This window comes from Pelodiscus sinensis, chromosome 4 (assembly GCF_049634645.1).
Source record: "Pelodiscus sinensis isolate JC-2024 chromosome 4, ASM4963464v1, whole genome shotgun sequence".
NCBI lineage: Eukaryota > Metazoa > Chordata > Testudines > Trionychidae > Pelodiscus > Pelodiscus sinensis.
In genome coordinates this window covers 44,235,158-44,262,944 of record NC_134714.1, presented here as the reverse complement: position 1 = coordinate 44,262,944, position 27,787 = coordinate 44,235,158, and the positions used below count along the sequence as shown (strand labels likewise).

Sequence of the window (27,787 nt, the reverse complement as noted above, 5' to 3'; positions counted from 1 at the left end):
TAAAAACAACACGCAGTCTTGTGGCCCCTTACAGAATAACAAATGTATCACGAGATTTCATGGGTGAAGTGAGTTTTAGCCACAAAAGCTCATGATATAATATATTTGTTGGTCTCTAATGTGCCACAGGACTGCTCGTGGTATTTTTTGTTTGTGTGTTTGTTTGCTTTTGTTTGAGTTGAGGGTGAGATTAAAGCACACACGTTGGTAGGATTCTCTCTCCAGATATTCTTGTTTGGGGCCTGGAATGTTAGGTGGATTTGCCAGATGTGCATGTGTAATAGGTGTGTAATCTCCTGTGTAAAGTGTGAAGATTGAAGGCAAGTGAGTATCAGCCTTCAAAATCTCCAAGCATCGTCAGTAATAAGAGTAAAAGTGCTCATTATAAGGACAACTGGAATATGTCAGCTGGGTACCTAGTTCTTCCAGCTCCAGATTCTGCACTATTGTATTTGAATTCTGATAATTTTTACTGATACATTTCTCAGTGTAACAAACTTTTCTTTTCTTAACAGGCCATTTACTTTGAGGAGAACTAAACCCGTCGTGGCATGAGTATCCTACGTGGATCACGTCACTCCCCCATCTTCATAGATTTTTGTTTTGTTTTGTTGTTTTTAGTTTCTGAAAGTTCCTTGAAATATTTGCAGGTGATAACCAGTGTCCTCAAAAGACATAAAATCCTGCTGCACCTAAGCGAGAGAGTTTTCATTTTAGTATTTTTTTTGAGGGGAGAGGGAGGGTCAGTAGTTTTAGCTGCTATGCGTGGGGTAGGGTGGAAAAAATAGGCAGAGAATGTTTCCTCCACTGTACTGTAACAGAATGTCTGTATCACCTTTGCTTTGTGGCCGTTCTCGTTTTATACTGTACGTACCTTGTAGCTTATTATACTAGGAAACAGAACAATAAACTTTCACTATAAACCCAGTGAGTTTGGTGGGCCATACAGCATGGGCCTTTTTCTTGGTGTTTGTTTTACCTTTTAAATGTGATCTGTCTTCATGTGCTGACAGAATATTCAAAATCGCCGTTATCTAGAAGAGGCATCAGGCTTCTGAGTTCACATCCTACCTGGGGTCTCCAGGAACACCTGTGATCCTCTTTATAGCCAGCTTTTTTTAGGCCTTGGTTTTTGTTGGACTGCAGTAATTTTGCATCTTCTCTTTCATGCTGAAGTGCAGCTGTTTTTTAAAGTGTTTTCTGGATTGTTAGTTTCTCAGCTGTTACATTTCCATTGCTACCTGCGAGTTTGAGTTTAATTCTGTAGTACTGAAATATTCTCAGTAGTAATGTGGGGTGTGAAAAATGCTTCTTTGTTGCTGAGTTTAAAATTAAAGCAAGTAATAGAAAACTGTGAATGTGGGAAGCCCTCTTGGTGGGAGCCCAGAAAGATCCTCTGGTCACAATAGGTCATGTCTGTTTGACTTCCCATTAATGCATATTCATTCCCTTCACAAAATTTGATTTCACTTAAAAAGAACCAGAAAATTCCAGCCAAGTAAAGGGCTTACCTTGATGTAAAAGATAGATATATAATTGTCCACATTGAGAACAATGGGGTTGGGGTTTTATGTACAACATCATTTGTCTCACCACTGATACATAGTATTACAGATTTACTAATGAGCAAATTGAATAGATCATTTTTGTCCTTTCAGGGTTTCCATGTTAAGAGTTTTACGGAAGGAGAAGGTGCTAGATTATATTTTAAATGCTACAAATATTTTAGTTCATGGTGAATTATTTGAAATTGCTGCTTTGTACACTTTGAAGAAAATGAAATTCTGAAAGCTTCTTCTATGTTCCTTCTGCTGGGTAATTACATTGCAGATTGCTTCTACGTTTATTAACCGGTTAGCACTGATGAGGACATTGTTTAGTAAATTAAAAGAGAGCCATTGTTTGTAATATTGAATGGTTTTTGTTTATCAGTCTAATACATTTCTGTTTACTTGACATTTCTCAGCCTGATTTATTGTGTGTGATTGAAAGCTCTTTCTCAGGTGAACAACAGATTATCTGAATTTCTGTCCTGAATATATATTTATATATAAGAAAATGAAGCTTCTTGAATTCAATACTGTTATACCAGAAAGTAACAAATGCTGATTTGTGTGTATACATCCCATAATACAGCAGTTTTTACTTTTTAAATATTTCAAAGTACTCTCCTTGAATTCTCAGTCGTCATTGCCAGTAGATAACAAAGTAGTAATTGCCAACAACCTCAAGAAATCAGAGGATTTTCGTGAGTTTGTGGAGATCAGGCAAGGTTTGTCTCATAAGAGTTTTTCTCATTTCTCTGCCTAATGGCTATTAGAAGAATTCTGAGGCTATGAACTGGATTCTTTTGGCCATTACAAATCTGGCTTACTAATGGTATTTCCTGAATCCATTTTGACTTCTTGTGCCATTTTGGTGGGATAGTTCTTTCTTCAGATGCTAAGAGTTGATGTTTTCACTGTATCCTTCATAATAAATCTGCATCAAGTTTGAACACTTTTTCTTCCTAGGATAAAATATATTTCTTCGAGTGATATCTTATGTCTGTTCCAATAGGCGTGTGCCTGCATTGCAGTCGTCGGAAGATTTTTCCCTAGTGGAACCCAACAAGACAACTGTGGAGCTACCTAGAGTGGCACCTTCATGGCAGATTATAGTAGGTCCCTGATCACCCACAGCCTGCTCAGTTCCTTCTTACTGCCAGTGACAGACATTGGAGCAGCTCAGTTTCTTGCATTCACAAGTGCCTATCTAGCTGGTTCCCTTTTAGTCAGTTTTAAATAGTTTTAATGGTTTTTGTAGTTCAGTACTTGCCGTTTCAGTGGTTAGTTTAGCAGTAAATTTACCTTGCCTCCTCTCCCCCCCCAAATTTCTCCCAGAGGCCAGGGCATGCCTTGGTCTCGAGATTAAGTCATGTGAGAGGTATGAGAACTCTGTGCCAAGAAGGGAGCCTCATGCTGCTTTTCTTATGTGTCTGGGAGAGGGTCATCAGGCACAAAAGAGTTTGCTTTGCAGAAACTTTAAGCTCAGGATTAAGGAGGAGGACTATTGTCTAAAGCGCCTCTTAATGGAGTCGACCCTATGACACCGGCAGCATCGACAGTGCAGTGGCCTCAGTACAGGACACTTGAACACCAAGGAAGGACTCATCCAAGGAGCATCGACACTGCGTCCCAGCTCAGAAAGCCAATTCAAGCACATGGCTCCCAGTGCCACATAAGAAGAAGGCGGCAGAGAGGGGTCCTTCCCCTCCAAGAAGCTGCGAGTGGATACCAGTGGGGTGTATCCTATGTTGGGGCACCAGAATTTGATGTTCAGGTCCCAGCACCATTGACTCCAGCCCTGAGGGGAGGTCTGGTGCTAGTAGACTCCCCAATTCAGGGGGAATTGGAGGAAAAACTTGATCTCCCCTCCATGCCAAAGACCTTTGAGGCTGCCTAGGACATTATTGCCATGATGGCACAGTCCCTGACCTGCAGTCGCAAGCTCTGGCACCCATGTACCAACAACAACAACACTGTCTGCAACATCCATGGTGGCACAGCCGGAGGCACTGCAGCACTGATTGTGGCACCCTGCCTTTCCCGTTCAGCAGTGGGGCAATCCCACAATGGTGCGGCACCACTCTCCATCTCCATGCTACTACTCCCCTGTGTCATCTGTGTCCGTCTCACTGTGGTTTAGCTCAGAGTACTCTGAGTTGGAGGCTGAATGCTTTGTGCCCTGACGCAGCTGGTACTGTTTACATTCCTGGTACTCATCTTGGCACCATGGAGTGGAATGCTCTTCGGTACCAGTGGTACCCTGGCCACCCCTGTGTCAGGGCCTAGTAAAATGGCCCTTTTGGACACCTTAGGCCAATCAACAGTCTTAGGGACAGGGTTCCAGAGGCATGTTAGTGGTGTCCATGGCTAGTGTTCTCCTGTTGGCTACATTGGTGTCGTGACACACCCCCAAGGCTCCTGAGGATCACTGCCAATGAGCCTTTGCACATAGGTGCAGCTTTAGAGCTAGCACCATCCATGGTGCAGGTGCCAGCTCTGGTCACGTGAGATACCAATGTACCTGAGCCAGCCTCCTTCAGGGAGTCTGAGAATTAGGAAGAGCCAGGCCTACCTCAATCCACCTTCTCACTGGACAAAGCAGTGGTGGGGAACACCATTACACTCTCTGTGATAGACACAAAGGTGCACCAGGACCTTCTCAGGAGGATGACCCAAAAACTAATTTGCCTGGTGGAGGAGGTCACAGAGGACTTCGTTGCCCTTGAAAATCCCTTAACAGGTAGACTTATAAAAACTATCCAGAATATCACAAAGGTGGTCTGGTGGACACTGGCCTTGATATCACCCATCTGTGGAGAGGAGGTATTTTGTGCTACAAAGGGGATATGAACATCTCTTTACCCACCCTTAATCTGGTACTCTAGGGGTGGATGTGGCGAATCGTAAAGAGTTGCAGGAATAACCAGGATCCCTGCTCTCAAATCAAGAGAAGCTAAAAAATTGGACCGTTTTAGCTGGTAGGTCTACTCACCCAGAGGGCTCCAGCTTCAAATAGCCAACAGGGAAGCGGTTATTCAACAGCTATGCTTTTAATTCCTGGAACTCATTAGCAAAATTCCAGAACTTGATCCTGGCTGACTTGTGCCCAGAGTTTCTGGTGGTTCTACAGGAGGGCAGATTGGCATCCAGGACCTCCCTCTAGGCCACTTTAGACTTGGTGGCTCATACTATGGCCACCACCATTACAATGAAGTGTAGCACATGTCTACACGGCTACACGTTTCAGGGCTGCCTCTTGAAGTCCAGAACACCATGCAGGGCCTGCTGTTTGTGCAGACTTGTTTGCTGATAAAACAGACTCCCGTCTCCATGGTGTTAAGAATTCATGGGCAAGCCTTAAGTCTTTGGGGATCCACATACCACCCTAAAGAAAGCCATTAAGCCTCAGCCCCCTTTCTGCTTCATTTCCAGACCTCCAAAGTAGAACTCTACCAGGTGGCAGGGCAGGAATAATAGGAGGAGTCTGTTGCAGTTCTCAGGCCAATGCTAGGGGGTTTTCCAAACAGCTTCCCTAGCCTGAAGCTGAACTTTTAAAGGTGTGCTCAAGGATGGTGCATCAGTACCAAACTCTCATCCTCCCTCCCCCACTTTGTGAATCGACTATCCTACTTCTACCCTGCTTGGTCCCAGATTACCTCAGATCACTGAGTCCTGAGCATGGTAGGATGGGATATCAGATTCTGTTCCTTCACAGCCCCCTTCTCCCTGTCTCTTCCTACAGGAGGTGCAATCGCTTCTCACTCTAGGGGTCATAGAGAGGGGTTCCTTAGGAGTTTGGGGCAAGAGGTTCTACTCCCGATATTTACTCATACCCAAGGCCAAAGTTGGGCTCAGGCCTGTCATATATCTGTGAGATCTCAACTAATTCATAAAGAAAGTGGAGTTTCACATGGTCTCCCTGGTATGCCTCAGCTTGAAAGATGGGTACTTCCTTATCTCTGTTAACCTGGCCCACAGATGGTTTTTCAGTTTGTGGTTAGTGACCAGCACTACCAGTTCATGGTGCTCCTTTTTGGGCTCTCAGCACACTCTCAGGCATTTATGAAGTGCGTAGCAGTTGTGGCAGCATCTGCAAACGTCAGGTACAAGTCTTCCTGTATCTGAATGACTGACTTGTCAAGGACAAGATGCAGGCACAAGTTGTGGAACATCTCTGGCTTATGCTACCTTTTTCAGATTGGACCTCATACTGATAGTGCCCAAAGCGACACTAGCCTGACTCGGAGAATAGAATTCATAGGATCTCTCTTGGACTCCACGTAAGCCAGGGCACCTCTGCCCTCATTTCACTTCTAAGCCCACAGGAGTATCATCGAGAATCTCCTTTAGATCCCAACAATGATGGCCAGACATTGCATGAAATTGCTGGGACTTCTGGTGCCTTGCACATATGTAGTCCAAAATCCAGATTATGACTTTGTCCCCTGCAGGAGTGGTTGGTGAAGGTGTACTGGTCCTTCCAGGACCCTATAGACAAGATAGTTACCCACCTGCCTTGAATTCTCAGTTCCTTTTTTGACTGCAGTCGCAGGTGGTCTGTATAGCAATACCCTTTGCCAAGCCACAGCCGACGCTATCACTAGTGACTGACACCTGAGTGCTGGATTGAGGAGCGCACCTGAGCAATACCAGAATGCAAGGCCTTTGGTCCCAGGCAAAACTGTTGCAGCACATCAATATCAGGAAGTCAAGGGCAGTTTGTCTGGCATGCCAAATGTTCCAGGCCCACTTCCTGGACAAATGTGTATTAGTGCTGATGAACAACACCATAGTAATGTTGTATATAAACAAACAGGATGGGGGTCACTCCTATCCCCTGTGTCAGAAAGTTCTCAAGTTTTTCTAATGCATCTAATAATGCATCTAATAATGTCATACCTTCCAAGAGGGCAGAATGCCTTAGCCACTCATTCCATGGTCATGAATGGTCCCACAGGGACTTGCAACTTTCCAAAGGTGGGACTTTCCCCTTGTAGACCTGTTCATGACACAGGGGAACAGGAAGTGCCAGCGGTTTTGCTCCTTTCTGTACCACAGCTCCAGCTCCATCACAGGTGCTTTTCACCTCTCATGGACATCACCTGCTATTCGTATTTCCACCCTTCTCTCTCATACACAAAGTCCTCTTCAGAGTCTGGGCTTCATTGATTCTCATAATGCCAACATGGCCCCACTAGTACAGGTTCACCATGCTGTTGAATCCATCAGTGGACAGACCAATGATCCTTCCCTTGTGCCCAGACCTTATCATGCAGGGCCATGGCAGTTACAACACTCCAAAATGGAGTCCCTCCACCTCATGACATGGAAACTCCAAGGTTGAACTTGCTGGAACTCCAGTGTTCAAACTCAGTTAAGGAAGTTCATCTTCAACGAGTGTCCCTATGGGTGCTCCACTGTAGTTGTCTAGGCACCCCTATGCCTATAATCGGAACTTTTTAGAAGCAGTATTCTCCCCCAGGTGCTGGCATGCATGCACGGCACTGCCTGCAGTGAAGCGAGCATGCCAATGCACGCATGCTGTCAACTGTCCCCTCAGTTCTTTTTCAATCACTCCTGGCGTGGTTGGAACACTGCAGCACTCTGTGTTTGAATTAGAGCAGTATTAGTTGTTAGTTCTTAGCAGTAGAGTTTTAAGTAATTTATTCACAGTTACCACCCCCCCCCACACACACCAGTAGCGAGGTCCTTGAAGGTGAGGGAACTCCAACTCAAACTCTTCTCCATGGAGAAGGTAGAGAGGCCAGCTTCAGAACTGGAGTCTTCCACATACCTCGCCAACAGCTGTTTCAGACCAGGGACCAGCACTAAGGGATGAGCCTGCAAAGAAAACAGCAAAAAAGCATTCTTCACCATCGGGTGATAGGCCAACAAAGAAGACATCTCCTCAGCACAAGCCCTCTTCACCCAGGGCAAAAGCTTTGGGGGAAGTGAAGGTACCGGGGAAGTCTGATATGGACAAACCCAGAGGAGCTGTCTCCTCAAAAGACGCATGCCCTGCCGTCTTGGTGCTGAAACAGAAGTCCGCTTCTGTGCCGTCAGTACTGAAGGTTCCAGTACCAATGAAATCAGTGCCCAAACCGCCATCGCAAACTCTGATGTAAGGGCGACTGGATCCAGCTTGGAAGGCACCCTTGAAGTCAGTACTGACTATGCATACTGAGACCTCCCTAGCACTGTTGACCTCCAAGGCATGCAACAACATGGTACCTCAGCACTCTCATACCTCAGTGCCATTGGGGCTGGCCTTCCTGCCATCTAGATTGCTTACTATGCAACAGGAATTAGCAGTTGCGTCGGTACCAGACATGCTGCTCTTTGGTACTGACGCTATGCCTTCATCAGCGGGGCTAAGTAGACTTGGCCACCTCTGGAAGCTCAGTTCTGCCTTTTTCTAGCAACATACCCTTCTCGCCCTGCCCTCGCCCAAACTGACTCCACAGCTCTACCAGAAACAACAGATTGTGCTGACACAAGTGTGGAAGCCCTTCCCATTGCTCTGTCCCATCACACTCTCACAGCATTGGCAGGGATTGGACTCATGGAGCACTGTTAAGGCCTAAATACCACTACCTGTGATGCCTAGATCTCAAGTGACACCCTACCCCCCTGTGTCTGCAACTTCAGAAATTATGCAGGAGAACATTGAGGACCTGGACAAAACCGAAGAGGAGAGGACACTACCTCTGTCCCATATTTTTTCGTCCTCTCCGGACGAATCCATAATGCCCCCCCTGCCTATGACGGGTGATGACTTCAAGTCCTTGTATGACTTGTACAAGGGCATGGCTGTTTCCCTTGACATATCACTGGTTGAGGTCCCAGACATTCAGCATAAGTTAATGGACATATTACAGGCCTTCCCTTCGGCTAAAATAGCATTGTCTGTTAGTGAGGCCATCCTTGATCTGGTGAAGATATTATGGTACACCTCAGCTTCTATCCCACTCACTTCTAAGAGGGCAGATAGAAAATACTGCATTCCAAGTAAAGGGGCCAACTTCCTCTTTACACACCCGGCCTGTAATTTGCTGATTGTCAATGCTGCAGATAATAAGGGCAAACAGACCAAGTTCAAATCGACCCCATACGACAAGAACTGGAAAAGGCTGGACCTGCTAGGGAGGAAATCATACTCCTCAGCATCTCTTTTTATTAGCATTGCGAACTATTCAGCATTGCTGGCAAAATATACTTACAACCATTTAAAAAAATGAGACCATTTATTGTCAAATTACAGGATGAGGACAAGGCAACATTTAAGTCCAGTATGGACGAGGGTATCCTAATAGTGAAAACAGCACTCCAGGCTTCCCTTGATAGGGCTGACATGGCTTCAAGATCTCTTGAAACATCAGTCATCATGTGTCATATCTCCTGGCTGCACCTCTCTGGCTTCCCTAGGGAGGTACAGAACATGGTTGAAGACCTTCCATTTGAGGGCCAGAAATTATTCACAGCTAATATAGACACATTCCTACATTCCCTAAAAGACTCAAGGGCAACCCTGAAAACGTTGGGGATGTACATCTTTCAACCAAAGAAGAAGGTTAACTGTATGTACATGCCACGGGGCAGAACAATATCCTACCCATCTCAGAGAGCCTATGATCTGAGAAGCGGTCAGAGATGGCAAAAACATGGGCAACCACAAGACATGCAAACAACAACCCAGTCCACCAACGGCAGGCAGATGTTTTGAACCATTCGTTGAGGGTTCAATGTCGTTTCCACCAGTCAACCATTACAAATTCAGTCTGCAGCCATTTTACCACGAGTGGTCCAACATAACAAGACAAGTGGGATCAGGAGGTTTTAGCCAAAGGCCTAGTAATTCCATTTCTCAAGGTTCCCCCAAACCAAACCGCTTTCCCCATCCCTCCGCAGGGACCCGCTTAGGAGTCCCTGTTACAACAAGAGATAAACAAGCTCTTGCAGATGGGGGCAATGGGGATCATCCCAGAACACCACAGAGAAAAGGGGTTTTACTCCAGATACTTCCTGACACCAAAAGAGTTGGGAGGATGAAGACCCATATTGGACTTGCGCAGACTGAACAAATACCTAAAAACCAAATCACCATGGTAATGCTGGGAAAAATAATTCCTGCACTAGGAAAAGGAAGCTGGATTTTGTCCGTCGACCTTCAGGACGCATACTTTCACATAGCAATAAGACCATCCCACAGAAAGTTTTTCAGATTCACACTAACGGATCAACATTACCAGTACTGAGTCCTAGTGCTTGGCCTCTTAGCAGCACCCAAGGCCTTTTCCAAAGTTGTGGCAGTGGCACATTTAAGAAAATCAGGCATAATAACCTGCCCATACCTGGACAATTGCCTGATAATTGCTCCAACAGAACAGCAGGCCAAAAAATCTACCGAGGCTACGATTAAACTCTTTACAAAGTTGGAGCTACAAATAAACACACAAGTCAAATCTGACCCTGTCTCAAGAGATTGAGTTCATAGCTTCCACTCTTGACTACATATGAGCACAGACTTAGCTACCTCTACCAAGGTTATACGTGCTGGCTGAATTAGCAAAAACAGTCATAAACAGCCCCCCAATATCCACCAGGCAATGCCTGTAATTGATAGGTCACATATTGGCAACAACATACGTACTTCCTTGCATAAGGTTACACATACAAACTCAGCAAGCGTGGCTACACGTGGTCTTCCACCTTCACAGGCACTCATTGCACAAGATGCTCAGCCTACAAGCAAAGTCAGGGAATCCCTCACATGGTGGCTGCACCACGACAACCTACTCTCAGGGCTTCCTTTCCACCAGCCAACCTCGTCCATCTTCTTCCAGCAAGGCATCGGTCGTTATGTATAGGGAGCAGACACAGAGGGACACACTACCTGAAGGAGATGGTCTCCCGCGGAGTTGAGCATGCATATCAATGTACTTGAGTTACGAGCAGTAAGAAGAGCATATGAGCACTTTCTTCCCTTAATTCAGGGCAAGACAGTCAGGGTATACAGAGACAACACCGCCTGCATGTTCTACATAAATTCATAAGGCTGGGCCAGATCATACCATTTTTGCAAGAAGGCCACTGCAAAATGGACATAGTGCATCCTGCATCATATCAGCATATCGGAGGTACACCTCCCAGGCAAACAGAGGACCAACTCAGTTTCCTTTTCCACCAGAAGCATGAATGGGAGATGCACCTTCAAGCCCTGAATTCTGTTTTCTGCAGAAACAGACTTGTTTGCAACATAATTCAACTCCAAATGCCCCAAGTACTATTCCAGGGTGTGCTTGGGAAAGAACTCCATGGGTGACGCCACGGTCAGCAACTGACCTCACAGCCTACTGTATGCCTTTCCCCTCTTTCTCTACTGGGGAAGTTCATACACAAGTTAAAGCATGACCGGGCCATAGTAATCTTAATAGCACCTCCCTGGCCCAGGCAGACCTGGGCCCCTTACCTGTCACAGATGTCAGTTGCTCCTCCAATCCCTGATCCTCCATTGCTGGACATGGTATACCAGGACTAGGGCTGAGTTCTACATCCAGAGGCACACAAGTTTCATCTCATGCTCCTTCAGGATTAACGTTAGGTATGTAAGAGATGAGTCAACTAGTCGAATGCCCGATAAGCAAATGATTATCAGGTAGTTGAGTAGGAACTTGACTAGTCATGTCCCCCTCTCCTCTTGCTGCTTCTATCAGAGAGAGTGGGGGAGCAAGTAGGGAAGCATGAACTGGTGCTGGGGGGATCCAGATTAAAAGCCAGTCCCCCCCCCCCAGCACTCTCTCTGGGAGGCAAGGAGCAGCGGGGAAACAGCACGAATGGGGATTGAAACAGTCCTACTCGGTCCGGTCCTACTGCTGTTTTCTCCCTTTGGAATGTACAAGAACTGTCTGTGGGGACTGCTTTGCTCCCTGCTGGCGCGAATTCCCACTGCCTTTCTCCCTTTGAAATGTTCAGGAGCTGCTGCAGCTCTCTGCCTTTGAAATATATAAGAGCTGCTGCCTCTCTGCCCTTGAACTATACGAGAGCTACGGGCAGCTCTTGCACATTACAAAAGGAGAGGCGCAGTACAATAGAGAGTGCCCCTCTTATCAACTAATCGATTAGTTGATGGAAATTCCATCAATTACTCAAATAGCTGATTAATCAAAATTTAAAATCTCTAGTTAACAGTGCAACTTCTCACTTGCGCGAACGAGATACATAGGATAATCCTTAACTGTCACAAACAGAACACAAGAAAAACTTACCTGTACAAATGGCGACACTTCTCCTTGTGGGCCAACTACAGAACCATTTCATCCTCAGTCAACACAGCTCACAACGGTCTTGGAGTATCCCCTAGTACTCAAAGTGCAAAACTTATCTAACACATCCATTAAGGTGCATCTGGTAGCCATATCAAGTGAACATGACATGGTGGATGGACAATCTCTTTTTTCTCACCTGACCACCAGGAAATTCATGAAAGTCCTCAACACCATCCCTCCAATAGAGCTGATAGTCCCATCGTGGGATCTCAACTGAGTCCTAAACACATTGACTCACCCTCCATTGGAGTCCATGGAGCCATGCCCCGTGGCGCACCTTTCCATGAAAGTGGCATTCTTGATAGTAATCACAACAGCCAGAAGGGTCAATGAGCTAGCCGCCCTCATGGCTGACCTGCTGTTTACAATTTTCCATAGAGACAAAGTCATACTAAGGCCACATCTGAAATTCCTTCCAAAAGTAGTTTGATGTTTCTGCATCAACGAGCCTATATACTCATAATCTTCTGACAGAAACCTCATCCAGATGCTGATGCAGCAAGGCTCCACCCCTTCGATGTCAAACATGCTATTGTCTTTTACCTAGATAGAATGAAACAATTTAGACAATCACACAGGCTATTTGTCTCAATAGCAGACCACTCTAAAGGGCAAGCAGAATCCAAAGACTTTCCAAATGGATAGTGAACTGCATTCGAGAGTACAATAACATTAACAAAGTCGCATTGCCTGCATATTTACGGGCATATTCCACTAGAACAGTGGCCACATGGATGGCCTTCCTACACAATGTGCTCATCAGAGACATTTGCAGGGCAGCAAAATGGGCTTCCCCGCATACCTTCAAAAAGCATTATGCAATAGTTATTTACCCTTCGCAATGTACTACATTTGGGACAGCAGTCCTCTCAGCAGTCCACCAGCGAGGTCTGAAGCCCCTCCTTCCTGAAAGCTAAGGGTATTGCTCCACAGTTACCTACAGTGGAGCTTCCACAGGGACACTCCTCAAAGAAGAAAAGAGAGGTTACTCACCTAGTGCAGTAACTGGTGTTCTTCGAGATGGATGTCCCTGCGGGTGCTCCACAACACACCTTAGCACTGTTCTTTGGAGCATGGATCCTCACTTGGGCACCAACCCTCGCCTTGGTATTCCTGGCACTGGTCCTGATCCCAGCACCATTCACTCTCTAGGCAATGTCCATGTTCTGGGCACTCAGCCTCTTCTTGTCGATTCTCAAGGTCTCCACCAGTGTTCTCTCTAAGCTGCATGGTAGCACAGCTTCACAGGTGATTAATCAGCCCCTCCCAGTCAGAAGCTCAGGGCTTGGACCAGAGTGCTGACTGACTGGGTGGGGCTGATTAATCACGTGTGAAGCTGTGCTGCCACAAACACTGGTATTCATCCAGTCAAGATCATCATCTCTCAGGCAGCCCAGGTCTTGTCACTTGTTCCGTCCCTTCAGACCAGTTTGGCCCCACCGTTTCCCTACCATTCCACCAAACATTGGTGGTTTGGGGTCAGTTTATTACAGCAGCCCCTCATCTGCCTAAAGACCTGGAACTCTGCAGTGGTTGGCACAGTGACAGTTTTGGACACCATGTTCATTCCACCAAGCCCAGGGCACAATACTGATGGGCCCTCCACTGCCCCCTTCAGAAGCAACGATTAGCCACCTGCCACCACAAGATGTGGTGCCACCCATCTTGTCACCGTCCATTACCCAGGAGGGCTCTCTGGGTCTAGCTCTACTACTGTTGGAGGGTGTTCAAGATTTGGTCCAGCTTCTGGCCTCTTTGTCATTTTCTCTTGACAAAGTGGTGGTGAGCACATCCATCACTGGTGCGCCTCTCTTGGACTACAGGGAATTGCAAAACCTTCTGAGCAATGTTGCCCTGAGCCTCAACAGGATGTGGATGAACAGGTTGACCCCATGGTCGATATCCTAGCTCCCAAGAGCCCTTCCAGGATGATGCTCCCCATCATAAAGACCATCCAGCCAGTGTTCCCTCTAAGCTGCACGGCAGCACAGTTTCATGCGGTGAGATTCATCACCAGTGAAGCTGTGCTTCCGTGCAGCTTAGAGGAAACACTGAATCTAGTCTTCGGCCAGAGCCCTCTGGCAAACCCTGGCATCCATCTCCTCCACAGCCGAGGGGTGAAGAGGAAATACTTTGTCACAGTCAGGGGGTTTGAATACTTATTCACCCCACCTCCCACTGTGCTCTCTCATGGTGTAGGTGGGGAATGAGGTGGAAAGGAAGGCCCATCTGGCGCCAGAGCCTAGGTCAAGGGACTCTGAATGCCTTCACTTATTTGGAAGCAAGAACTGTTCCACATGGGGGCCTGCTACTCAGGATAGTGAATCAACAAGCTATCCCGAGTCTCTATGATTGTAACTCCTGGAGCGGGTCTCACCTCATATTCAAGGACTGTTGCCCCAGGAGTTATGGGAAGAGTTTTCTGTCCTGGTCCAGGATGGCAAAGCAGTGGTCCAGAGCCCTCTCCAGGCGTCTTTGAATGTAGTAGATTCATTTGATGCGTGTTATCTTGTCTGGGGTCACTATTCATTGAAATGCCTGACTCCAACCCCGTGAGGTCCAACCAACTATTCAGGGCCCCAATCATTAGGGTGGGACTTTGCACAGAGCAGACTTAACTTTTACCTGCATAGCCTCAAGAACTCTTGGATCACTATGAAGTCCTTGGGCATGCACGCCCCAGTGACAGTGTAAGGCCTTTAGGCCACAGTCTTCCCAGAGGTCCTTTTCTTCTCGAGCCAAATCCGATTTCTCCTGTCATCATTCTTGACACTCCTGCAGGAAGTCGTCTTGATCCCAGCTGAGCAGTAACTAGGAACAGGTGTAGTTCTCTCTGGGATCCAAGCAGCCTTTTTGAAGTGCACCCAAGAATGGAGTACCAACAGTCCTGTTCTGCTCCCTCCTGTATCCTGTCCCCACCTGCCTGTCCCTTTTCACAAGTTGCTTCTGCTTCAGGAGGTGCAAATGCTCCTGGACCTTGGGGTAGTGGAAGAGATTCCTTGGAAATTCAAGGGCGGGCACTTCTACTCCCACAACTTCCTTACTCCAAAAGCAAAGGGAGACTTCAGACCTATTCTGGACCTCAGGGACTCAAGTTTGTCTCCAACCACAAGTTTTGTATGGCCTCCCGGAGTTCCATCATTCTCTCCTTCAATTCAGGGGATTGGTATGCTTCTGTCAGTTTTAACAACACCTACTTCCACATTGCAGTTAAGCCTTTGTACAGAAGGTATCTTCATTTTTGGTTGGGGGAAGCTCACTTTCAGTTGACATCCGTACCATTTGACCCATCCACCATGTCCAGAGTGTTTACCAAATGTATGGCAGTGGTGGCAGCCTTCCTCTGGCGTCTCACAGTCCTGGTTTACTTTTATGTGGAAATTTAGGTCCTACAGGGTTGTTCCTACCAACAGGTGGAAGCTGACACAGTCCTTACCTGGACCTTAAGCCCAAGAATACAGACCTCTTATCCACAAAAAGGCTCAAGTTCATCGGGGCAGCTCTGGACACCACCAAGGTTTGGGTGTTTCTGCCAGAACAGCACTTCACCACATCAACTCAGCTGTTGTGCTCTGTGACCAGGGCCAGGATGTGTCTCAAGTTTCAAGACCACATGGCAGCTTGAAATGTACATCCTCTTGTTTGCCAGGCTGTGCCTTGAGGTCCTCAGTCTTGACTCATGTAAATGTGTCACCTGGGCCACAGCAGAATTGACACAGCAGCATTGATGTCTCCCACCACATGCTCTGGTTGTGGCTGGACCCACAGTCCATGATGTTTCATGCTCTACCACCCATGGTGGTCCTTGTCATGGACACATCCACTTCAGGCTGTGGGGCTCATATCTGAGATTTCACCACTCACGCGATATGGATGGTGGAGAAGTTGTCTTTCCACATCATAGTTCATGAACTCTGAGCAGTCTGCCTCACATGTCTCCTGTTTCTGCGTCACCTTCAAGGATGTTGTCATGATAGACAAAACAACTGCTAGGTACTATATGAACAAACATGGTGGAGTCCAATCATCCCCTCTCTGTCTGGAAGCCCTTTGGTTATGGGAGTTTTGCCTTGCCCACTCCATTTACCTGGAGGCATCCTATCTTCCAGAGGTCCAAGCGAGTGGACCATCTCAGCGAGCATTTCTTCGCCCACGAATGTTGGATACAGGCAGATGTCATCCACACTGTTTTCCAGAAGTGGAGGATTTCCCAATTAGACCTCTTTGCTATTGGTCCACACTTCTGCTTATTCTGGAATCTCAGTTCGGGGTCATTTGTGGACATATTCCTGATCCTGAGGTGATCCAGTCTGATGTATGCTTTACCTCTGGTCCACAAAGTGCTCCTCTAACTACACAGGGACAAGGCAGATATTATCTTGGCAGCCATGGCCTGGGCCCATCACTGCTGGACATGCAGTGCAACCGCCCATTCCGCTACCCCTCCTCTTGGACTTCACCATACACGACCATGGATGCCTCCACTGCCTGGACCTGCATTCCCTCCCTCTGACAGTGTAGAGACTGCATTTGTTGAACCCTCTTGAGCAGGCATGCTCAGAAAAGTCTGACGTACTCATTAGTAGGAAGCCCTCTACTAGACTTTAACGTACTTAGCCAAATGGAACCAGTTTTCATACTGGTGCTCTCAAGACAGCCCGGCTCCCACATCCACCTCTATCCTCCAGGGGCTTGAATATCTCATGTCCCTTAAGACAACAAGGTCTGGCAGTGACTTCGTTGAAGATGCACCTGGTGGTTATATTGGCATTCCACCTAGGAAAGGCAGGTCAGCTCTGTCTTTGAGAGTCCCCTGGTTGGATGCTTCCTTAAGGGTATGGAAAGACTCCAACTACTGGTCCAGCAACCTGTCCCTATGTGGGATCTCAACTAGGTCCTCACTGTGCTTATGATCTCTCCCTTGGAACCCTTGGCCACATGCTCCTGTACCTCTTAAGGAAATTGGCCTTTCTAGTAGTCATCACTTCTGTGAGGCAGGCATTGGAGCTCCATGCTCAAATGTCGGAACCTCCTTACACTCTTTTTCATAAGGACATGGTTCAGTTTAGACCTCATCAGGCTTTCTTTCTGAAAGTGATTTCCAGCTTCCATACCGGTCAGGATATATTCCCGTTAGTTTTTTACCCAAAGCCCCACAAGAGCTTAAGGGAGCAGAAGTTACACATCCTTGATGTCAGATTGACCACACCAAGCCTTTTCACAGCTATTTGTGGCAGCGGCTGACCACATGAAGAGGTTGCTTGAATTATCTCAGTGTATCTCTCCCTGGATCACAGCATGTATTTAGATATACTATAACTTAGCCAAGGTTTCCCTCTCCCCACTTTTCATGGCACACTCCACATGAGCACAGGCCTTCTCACCTGCTTTCCTGGCTCAGGTACTTCTCCAAGGGTATGTCTACACTGCAAAGTTAATTCAAAATAACAGCCGTTATTTCAAATTACCTTTAATAGCATCTATACAGGCAAGCCGCTATTTTGAAATTAATTCGAAATAGAGGAGCGCTTAACTTGAATTTGGTAAACCTCATTCTACGAGGAGTAATGCCAAATTCGAAATAGCTATTTCAAATTAAGTGCTGTGTAGACACTTCATTCGAAATAGGAGCCTCCAGCCCTTCCCAGGGAGCCCTGGTGGCCACTCTGGGCACAACCAGAAAACTTACTCTCCTCTCCCCCAGCTCCAGAGCCATTAAAGGGGTAGACCCCACGAGACGCACCGGCGTGCCTAGGGGTAGCTCTGGCTCCATGTGGCCGAGTGCTGTGGTGTCCCAAGTGCAGGCACTCAGGGCACTCCAAGACGGGACTGCTTTTCTGTCCATCATCAACGTAGACAAGCAAGTGGGAAACCCTGAGAACTGTCTGTCCAGGGTGGGGGTAGGGTCCCTTTAAGCACGGAGCTCAGTTAGCCTCAGGCAGCAGCCCCACACACTAAGTCCTAACCTGATGCCCTGCTGGCACTGATTCCAGCCAGCCTTAACTTCGGTTCAGGGTCCACTCAATGTGGGCGCGCTATTTCGAAATAGCAAAACACTATTTCGAAATAGGTTCTGTGTGTAAATGCGTTAATTCGAATTAACTTAATTCGAAGTAGTTAATTTGAATTAAGCTAACTCGAATTAACGCTGTAGTGTAGATGTACCCCCGGAGATCTGTAGGGCTGCAATCTGGTGCTCCATTCATACCTTCACATTGCACTGTGCATCAGTCCAAACAAGATGCAGCATTTGACATGGCTGTGTTTGAGTCAGCAACTCATTGACTCCAACCCCTTCTCCTGGGTAAAGTTTGTGAATCACTTAGTTGGAATTGATAGGAACACCTTTGTAACTATTGTTCTTCAAAATGTGTTGCTCATAACTATTCCATATCCACCTTTCTTCCCCTCTGTTGGAGTAGCCAGCAAGAAAGAACTGAGGAGTAGTCAGGTTGGCAGGATCATCTGTGGTGTGCTACACCAGCATCTCTCAAAGGTGCTCCACAGCTGACTCAACAGGTAGTCACTAGGGTAAAACTTTCCAACAGCAATGTGCACACACCTAATTGGAATAAATCAACATATATCAAAGATTTCTCCCTACAATTACAAGAGAAAAATTACATCTTAGTTCTTCATATCTCTCTCTCTCTGCTTTTATTTGGCATTTATTGGATTTGCTCCAATCAGCTATAATGAATCTTGTTCATCAGCTATTAATTGACTCCTGTGGCCTTTTGAGATATCTGCACAGCCATTTGGAATCATTGGAGAAGATTTCAGTTTCTGTTGAAGAAGGGTCTAAAAGATGGAGCGTCTCTGTTATAATGACATAATGAAACTTACTAAGCAAACCGTAAAATATATTTATATAAATGCATTTGCTTTTCATAGGGCAAATCTCAAAGGCAAGTGTCTGATACTAAATTGGAGTATTGAAGTTATTTTACTGGATCAGAGCAGCGATACATCTATTCCTCTATAGCCTGTCTTCAGCAGTGACCAATACCAGATGTCCCAAGATTAAAGAAACCCCAAAGTGGGTATTTATGGATCATAACAGATTTTTTCACACTCTCTCTCTCTCTCTCTCTCTCTCTCTCTCTCTCTCTCTCTCATATTATTCATATAAATGTCTAGACCTTTTTGAATCCTGCAAAACACTTGATTTCAATGATGTCTTGTGGCAATGAGTTCTATAGGATAGTTCTTCTTCAAATGATTGCTCATGTGCAGTCCAATAGGTGTGTGCACATACTGCATACATGATTGTCAAAGAATTTTTCCCGTTAGTGGTATCTGTCAGGTCAGCTGTGGAGTCCCTTGGCAAGGGAACTTCAAGGCTTATTATATAGAACACTGCTTATCCCACTCCACCCCCACATACACACACCTTCTCAGTTCCCTCTTACCACCAGTAATGGTTGTTGGAGCTTCTTGGCCTCTTCCATTAGAAGCACTTCAGAAGCTGTTGATAGTTTAGATGTTAGAGTAATTCAGTTCTAGTTAGAGTTGTTAGTCTGGAGCAGTTTCCCCCTCCACCTTACAGTTCCCCTGGCGGAGGCATGCCATGGTCTCAGGAGTGCAATGCATGCAAGGACGGTGGGAAGCCCATGCCCAAAGGTGATCTTCATTCTTCCTGCCTGAAGTGCCTTGGTGAGGGCCATCAAACAGATACATTTCCTATTTGCAGGAGATTTAGGCCTCGCACTAAAAAGGAAAGAGACCACCCATCAGCCCCATTCTTCGCTCTAAGTAAGGGCAAGTTTGTGGCACTATTTCCCCCTCCCTGGTGCTGTATAAGAAGAGACGGACAGGTAGAGGTTAAACTCCAGGGAAGCATCCTCATAAGGACGCCAGTAGGGTGCATCATAAAACTGGGCACCCAAAAGCCATGGCACTGTTGACTCTGGCCCCACTGTGGTGCTTGTCAAGTCTGATGTTCCTTGTCTCTCCAGGTTGAGAGTAGTAGACAGAGGAGTTGAACTCACCTTCCACTCCTAATATCTATGAAGCCGCCAGAGACTTGATAGCTATGATGGCGCAGTCCCCAACTCGGCAAGACTCATTTGTGGCACCGATGGCACTAGTGCTGGACCTGGCACTGACATAGCCTTAATTGGGGACCCCAGCTCTGGCACAGCAACTGTCACCATCCCCAGCAGCCTCTTTGGTTGTGTCTGCACTAAGAGTGGGCCAGCACTGGGACAAGCCTGTGATGATGCAGCACAGTCAGTTTTGCCATGGTCCCATTCTCCAGCACAATCTGCCTCAACACGTCTGTCATCGAGATCTGATTGCTCATCAGACTCTGGAGAGGAGTCCTCGATGTCTAGGTGAAACCAGCACTGCTCTCACTCCTGGCACTGCAGCCCTCAGTAAACACCACCAGTGCCATTCTGGTAGCATCATACCAACTGCCAGTCAAGAGGCCTTTTTGGACCCTGTGGGCCTAATACCACTCCTAGGGATACTCCTCTAGGGATACGTCAGTGGTGTCAGCATCGCAAGTCCTGCCATTGGCTACCCCCAACAGATGTTGTTCTCCAGGGGACTGTGAGTACCCACTCACTCGCGCAGAACTGACCTTGGCACCGGCACCACAGGTTTTGAAGTATCAAGCAGCTTCAGACTTTCCTTCTGGGGAGCTATAGACCCAGGAAGTCTCTATCCTGCAGACCTCCTTGTCCTCATCCCCAAGTGAGGCTGTGGACACTATCACAACTTCCAAGCTCATTGCCTTGGACATCCAGGGTCACCAGGATGACTTAAGGCATATGACTCAGAACCTCAGATTACAGGCAGAGGAGATTATTGAACATCCTTGCCCCTGAGGTCCTGAGCACAGTTGAGGTAGGATACTCTATCCTGCCCCACTCCCTCTGATTTCCCACTCCCCTTCTCCATCCCTATTCAGGGGCCCTTCTCATGAGCACCTTCTCATACAAGAGGTGCATACGTCCCTTGCATTGGGTGCTGTAGAAGAGGCCCCTCCAAGGAGTTCAGGGGCAAGGGGTTTTACTCCTGTTATTTCCTGATCCCCCAAGACCAAAGACAGGCTCAGGCCCGTTCTGGACCTACTGAACCTAAATGGCTTTATCAGGAAGTTCAAGATTCATATGATCTCCTTAGCTGTCGTCATATCCTACCTGGATCCAATGGGACTGGTATGTTGCCCTTGATTTGAAGGGCACATACTTCCCTATCTCTGTTATCCAGCTCACAGACAGTTTCTGGCCAAAGACTGCCACTGTCATTTGCAGTGCTCCTGTTTGGCTTCTCCACGGACCGCTATCAAAAAAAAAAAATGCCTGGTAGTCGTAGCAGCCTTCCTCAGGAATCTCAGGCTGCATGTGTATCCATATCTGGATGACTGACTTATTAGGGGCAGATCCACGGAACAGGTTCTGACACACGTCACCCTGGCCTGGGCTTTCTTTGCAGACCTGGATCTCCTCCTGAACAAGCCCAAGTCCACCCAGGTTCTAACCCAAAGAATAGAGTTGATTGAGGCTCTGTTGAATTCTGCCATGACGACAGCCTCCCAGATCAAAGGGCTGCTTCCAGGCCATATCATACCTCGTCTCGCCCTTTACATTTCCCTACCACCACAGCACAGACCTGCATGCGACTCTTGGGTCACGTGGCAGCCTGCTGTATGTGATCCAACATGCAGGCTGTGATTACACCAGCTGCTTTCATGGCTGGTAGGGGTCTACAGGACTGGCAGACACTCCATAGACAGATTGGTAACCTTTCCACACCACCTCCTGCAATTCTTATCCTGGTGGCTGCAGTCTCCTCTGGTGCAAGAAGGATGCCTTTTCACCAGCCACAGCCCATGCTCACCCTCCACCACGGATACTGCAGAAATGGGATGGGGAGCACACTTATGTATGCACAAGATTCAGGGCAGGTGCTCTGAGGCAGGGCTATACCTTCACATCAATGTCAGGGAGCTGCCGGCGGAGCCCCTATCATGCCAAGTGTTTGTCTCAGTACTAACAGACAACACTACAGTGATGTTCTATATAAACAAACAGGGTGGTGTTTACTTCTCTCCCCTGTGCCATGAAGTCCTGCTCCTGTGGGACTTTTGCATATCCCATCACATCCACCTGTACACTTCCTATCTACCTGGGATACAGAATACTGAGCAGACTTCCTCGGTTGCTCGTTCCATGAATGGTTGCTCTGGGCAAACATTACCCTGTCCATCTTTTGCAAGTAGTGTTCTCTGTAGGTGGACTTATTCGTGTCCAGGAAAAACTGCAAGTGCCACCTATTCTGCTCCTTTCAAAATCACGGCCTGGGGTCCCTGGCAGATGCATTTCACCTATCCTTGTCAGGTCACCCCGTATGCCTTCCTCCCCTTCCTCATCATACATAGGCTCCTTCTCAACGTTCAGCAGGACATGGTGTTCCTCATACTGGTGGCTCCAGGATGGCTCAGGAAGCACCGGTTCACCACACTCCTGACCCTGTTGGTGGGCAAGCTGCTAGAGTTGCCTCTCCTGCCAGACTTGATCATTCATGAATATAGCTGCCTTTAGCACCCTAACATGCAGTCACTCCACCTCATGGTGTAGATGCTCCATGGTTGACCCCACTCGAGCGGCAGTGCTCAGACCCAGTCTGTGAGATCCTCTCGGGTAGCCGTAAGCAATGTTCCCTCTAATTTTTTCCATCTATGTGTAAAAAAGGGGGGGGGGGGAGGGATAGCTCAGCAGTTTGAGCATTGGCCTGCTAAACCCAGGGTTATGAGTTCAGTCCTTGAGGAGGCCATTTAGGGATTTGGGGCAAAAATTGTCAGGGATGGTACTTGGTCCTGCTGTGAAGGCAGGGGACTGGACTCAATGACCTTTCAAGGTCCCTTCCAGTTCTAGGAGATAGGCAATCTCCATTAATTAATTAATTAAAATTGTGTCATGGGCACCGAGGCATGTGCAGATGTGCACCACCAATAGAAACACATGCTGCTGGCTGTGGATGCTCTGCTGGGGCAACACCTGAATCTCTCCTGGCTGGCCACACAAGCACTCAGCTTACAGGGAACACTGACTGTAAGCCTCCTACCCAGGCAACACACATGGTGAAGTGGAAACATTTTTCACTCCAGTTTACTCAATGGGAGGTCCTCCCTCAGTAAGCCCCTACCCCATTAGTGCTTGACCTTCTGCTCCTGAAGCACCAAGGCTTAGCTGTCTTTTGTATTAGAGTCCACCTTCCAACCTGCCCCTTATATCTCTCCTGGAAGGTGGCCTTTCTGATGGCCATAACCGCAGCCAGGAGGATCTCTGAGCTCTAGGCTCTCACTTCAGAACCACCATACATTGTATTCTTCAAAGGCAAAGCACAATAACACTTTCACCTGGCATTTCTGCCTATGGTGGTTTCCCACTTTCGTATGAACCAGGACATACCTTTACCAGTGTTCTTTCCTAAATCCCATGCCAACGATAAGGAAAGGGCCCTTCACTTGCTGGATGTCAGATGTGTCCTAGCGTTTTACACTGAACACATGAAACCATTTCGTAAATCAATGCAAATCTTTATTGCAATAGTGGAGAAGATGAAAGGCCTCCCCATATCAACCCAGTGCCTTTCATCGTGGATCACGTCCTGCATCAGGGTATGCTACAACCTAGCCATGGTCCCACCACCAACTATTAACAGCCCATTCCATGAAGGTACAGGCATCTGCAGTGTTTCTCACATAAATCCCTATCGAGAACATCTGTAGGGCAGCCACATGGTTGTCCATTAACACCTTCAAATCTCTGTATGCCAACACCCAATAGATACAAGACTATGTGGTTTTCAGTAGAGCAGTCCTGTAGTCGGCAGCCAGGTGATCTCTGACCTCTCCTCTGGGGAAACTTGCTGGTGAGTCCCCTATAGGAAAGCACATGAGGAATCTCTCTTGAAGAAAAAAATGGTTACCTACCTTTTGTAACTGTTGTGCTTTGAGAGATGTTGCCCACATCCATTCCAAGTCCCTCCCACCTCCCCTCTGTTGGAATAACATGGCAAGAAGGAACTGAAAATGGGGAGTCAGCAGTGTGCTATATACCACACCTTAAAGGTACCATGCCAGTGAGCTCCACAGCCAATCCAACAGGTACTACTAAGGGAAAAATTTTCAGTGTGCATATGGTGCACGTGCACACCTATATAATTGAAATGCAACTTCTTGCAGGGTGGTTCTTCACAGCGAAAATGATAGCTATATACAAGTACAAAACAGGCAAAGTAAGTCTTATCCAGCTGAAACTGTGAAATGTACTTATTTATTTTCATGCAACAATTACTATTATGTACTACTAGAGCAGATCAGGTCTTCATATGTCCTCTTTTAAAGATACTTGAGCAACACAGCAGCCCATAGCATCATGCTATGGCATTAATGCTCTGTTTAGCTGGACTCCCCAATATCACTTCCTTAGTGGTAGCTCTAGGGTTGCCTGTAACACCCCTTTGAATGTTGCACTCAGGTATTAATATACCAAGCATATGTCCTCTCAGTTCCTTCTTACCACCTGTGATTGTTAGTTGGAGCACCTTGTCTTACATCACAAGAGCATTAGGCGTTCATACAGTCTGTTGTTTTGTCTCATTTTTAGTCCATAGGTACTTATTTAGACCATTGGGTTAAATGTTAAGAGTAGTAGTTTACAAGTTAGAATCCCAGCTGAGACTTCTTTCAATACAAGGCATGCCCCATTCCCCAGGCCTTAAGCCATGCTCCCTGTGCTAATGACTGTTAATGACCCCCATGATAGCTGTTTAAAGTGTTTGGGGGAGTCCCACAGATTGGACAAGTATGGGGTCTGCAAAAACTTTTGCCCTTGAACTCAAAAAGTACAGGATATCTGCTTGAGAGCCCTCTTTAGGAGGCTGTGCTTCATCCTACTTCTGGGGCGCCACACCCAGCACCATTCTCCCTCCCCAGTGCCTAAAAAGTGGTCAAAGTCAACAGGCCCACTAGCACTGCAGAAAAAGGGGACTTCAGGCAGAGGATCTGTGTCAGGCTACATGTCCACCTTGGCAGGCCCTCTAACTTGGCCAGGCACGCATCACCAACTCCTGGGAGCAGCTGGGGTTCTCGTCCCCTAGTAGGATCAACTATTTTCAAAGTGGACCTGATGGCCAAAGAGCAGGTAGGCCAGCACCACCACATATACCAAGCCAGATGATATACCTGGCTACGGCCCAGGTATCTGCGGGAGCTTGGTCCGCAGGCATTGAACCTCATAACCGATGTTCCCTCTAATCTTTTACATTCATGTGTGGAATAATTTTTTTGTTCACTGAAGCATGTGCAAATGTGCACCAAGAGTAGAAACACAAAACCTAGCCGGGGGCATTTTGCTGGGTGACGCATGAATTTTTCCTGAGCAGCCCTAAAATCTCAAAGCTTACAGGGAACACTGCTCATAGCTAGGGTCTTGGTTCCCAGCACTGCAGCCTCAGGCCCTCAATTAGAAAGTGCAGGTCCCTGACACCATAGTCACCATCACTGGGGCACAGGATACGTGAAGCACAACGCCCATACCCACAGTACCATCAAGTGTTCCACCAGAGTTCACCCCAACACAGATTATCATCTCCTAGGTAGTCTCCTAGGTGTCAGTGCCCTTCTTCCCCCCAGGGAAGGGTTCGTGGCTTTGGTCTCTCAGATTCCCTAGTAGCACTCTTCATGCAGGCACCAGTCTTCATCTTCTCCTTACTGGTTGCCGACAAAGGTTAGTTGGCAAACTCAAGCATCTACAGCTTTCCCTTGTCACCTGAAGGCCTACTGTCTGAGTCTGAAGGAGAGTTCAGCCTCTCACCCATAAAAGGCAAATTGCCATGAGTACGAGACCCTCCTCCACTTTGGCATGGACACCATTGTCTGTCCACCCAGACAGTTGCTTAAAAATTGCTAAGTCAGTTTGGCAGACTCCCTCTACCGTTCACCTACCTGCAAGAAGGTGGAAAAGAAGTACTATGTCCCAGCAAAGGGATTTGAGTAGCATGGTAGCCACCATCCAGAGGTGTCTCTGGTCATGTCCACCATCAATAAAAAGGGCAGGCAGATATCACATCAAAAAATAAACATGCCAAGAGGCTGGACTTGTTTGGCAGGAAAATTTATTGGACAGCCAGCCTTCAATTTCAGGTGTCTAACATCAGGCCATGTTAGGCTGGTACAACTTCAACTGTGGGACTCCATCAGCCATTTTACGGAAGGCCTTCCATAAAACTGTGCCCAGGAGTTCACCGTGTTGATAAAAGAAGGCAAAGTAGTGATGAAAGGGCCCTTCAGATTGTCTGGGACACTGGACTTGACAGCCAGCCCGTTGCTTCTGCAGTGGTCATGAGATGCAATTCCTGGTTACAGTCCTCCGGGCTGTCCTAGGAGATACAGACTGCCCTTCAAGTCCTCTCCTCTGAGGGAGCAGGGCTTTTTTTAGAATGGACTGATGCCCAGCTCCACAGTCTTAAAAACTTCCATGCCACCTTCCATTCCTACACATTCTTTAGTGGGCTAGAAAGCAGTTCTGCCCCCTGCTGAGGTCCTGAGATGTCCTCTGATCCAGCTCGTACAGGAAGGACAGACACAAAAATGTATATGGCTTCACTTCTTCGAGTGATTGCTCATGTGCATTCCAGTATAGGTGTGCACGTGCAACGTGCATGTGTCGTCGGAAGATTTTCCCTCAGCAGTATCCTTAGAGCCAGCAGAGAGCCCCCTACAGTGGCGCCGGTATATCAGTGCATATATACCCTGCTGGCTCTCTCCCCACTCCAGTTCCTTCTTACCACAGTGACGGTCGTTGGATCAACCTCAGCTCTCCTCCAGTTGTGCTTTCACTTGCTAATTCACTTATCTTCATATTGCAGTCAAGTACTTGTGAACTCTCCTTAAAGACTCTCTGTTGTCCTCTCCACCCAGCTGCTGCGCTTCAAGCGCTTGTGGCAGGCCATGCCCAGCCATCAGGGCTTCAAACTCTGTAAGAAGTGTGGTAAGCCCATGTCCTGCAGTGACCCACACTCCTCCTGTCTGAAGTGCTTGAGGGAATCGCACATAACATCAGCATGCAAAATCTGCAAGGCCTTCAAGCCCAGGACTAAGTGAGATCGTGAGTCTCGCTTCCGGACACTCCTAATGGAGTCACCTCTACGACCGGCACTAGCCCTGGCATGGGAAGCGCACCGGCCTCAGTGTGGGACACGTCAACGTGTCGCCCTTCCCTGGCACCGCACAGGGCTCGGTACCGATTCCACTCGCCGGCACCGCCTAGGAAGAGGCAAATGGACAGGGGCTGCGCTCTGATTGGGCACATGCCCTCCGTGCGCTCCTCGGTGGGGCACCTGAGAGCCCGCGTCCTGGGCCCTCAAGGTCGGACGCTTATTTGTCCCAGCGGAGAGTTGATAGCTCCCCGGAGGACTTGCCGGACCCATCCACCCCAGAGGTGGTAGAGGCGGCTAGGATCCTCATCGAGTCGTCCCCATCGCCTCCCCCCATGGCAACACCGCCTAGACAGCACGGGGACTCCTGGCACCACTCACCTCGGGGGCCTCGGGAGCAGCAACAGGCACATTGCTTGGACCTGCAGTCAGCATTGCCCCCAGCACTGGGCCCGGAGATTACGCCGGCGCCGATGTCGGCACCGGTGTCGATTGAGCCCCACGCCCTTGGCCCCGTGGCCCCTATTCAGCCTGAGGAGTTGGCACCGGTCATTCCCCCTCCTCCTCCACCACCCCGATGCTGTGGCAAACCCGAGGCAATGTCCCACCATGCTCCGTCGCACTCAATGTCTGCACCTCTGTGGTCCGCATCGGACTACTTTTCCAACTCTGATGCGGCATCTGTGTGGTCATCCAGGGGTCCCAGGTCACGCTCCCAGCACCGATCATGCTCCTGGCACC

General features: G+C 47.7%; 1 protein-coding gene across 1 annotated transcript in view; it reads left to right on the top strand.

The window, feature by feature from the left end:
- The window catches only part of YLPM1 (YLP motif containing 1), a 91,934-nt gene extending 64,628 nt beyond the window's left edge, over nucleotides 1–27,306 (top strand). Inside the window, exon 21 of the mRNA XM_014570825.3 lies at nucleotides 516–27,306. The gene's annotated coding sequence lies outside the window, so the exon portion shown is untranslated. The remainder of the gene's footprint in view (nucleotides 1–515) is intronic.
- Nucleotides 27,307–27,787: the final 481 nt, after the last annotated feature.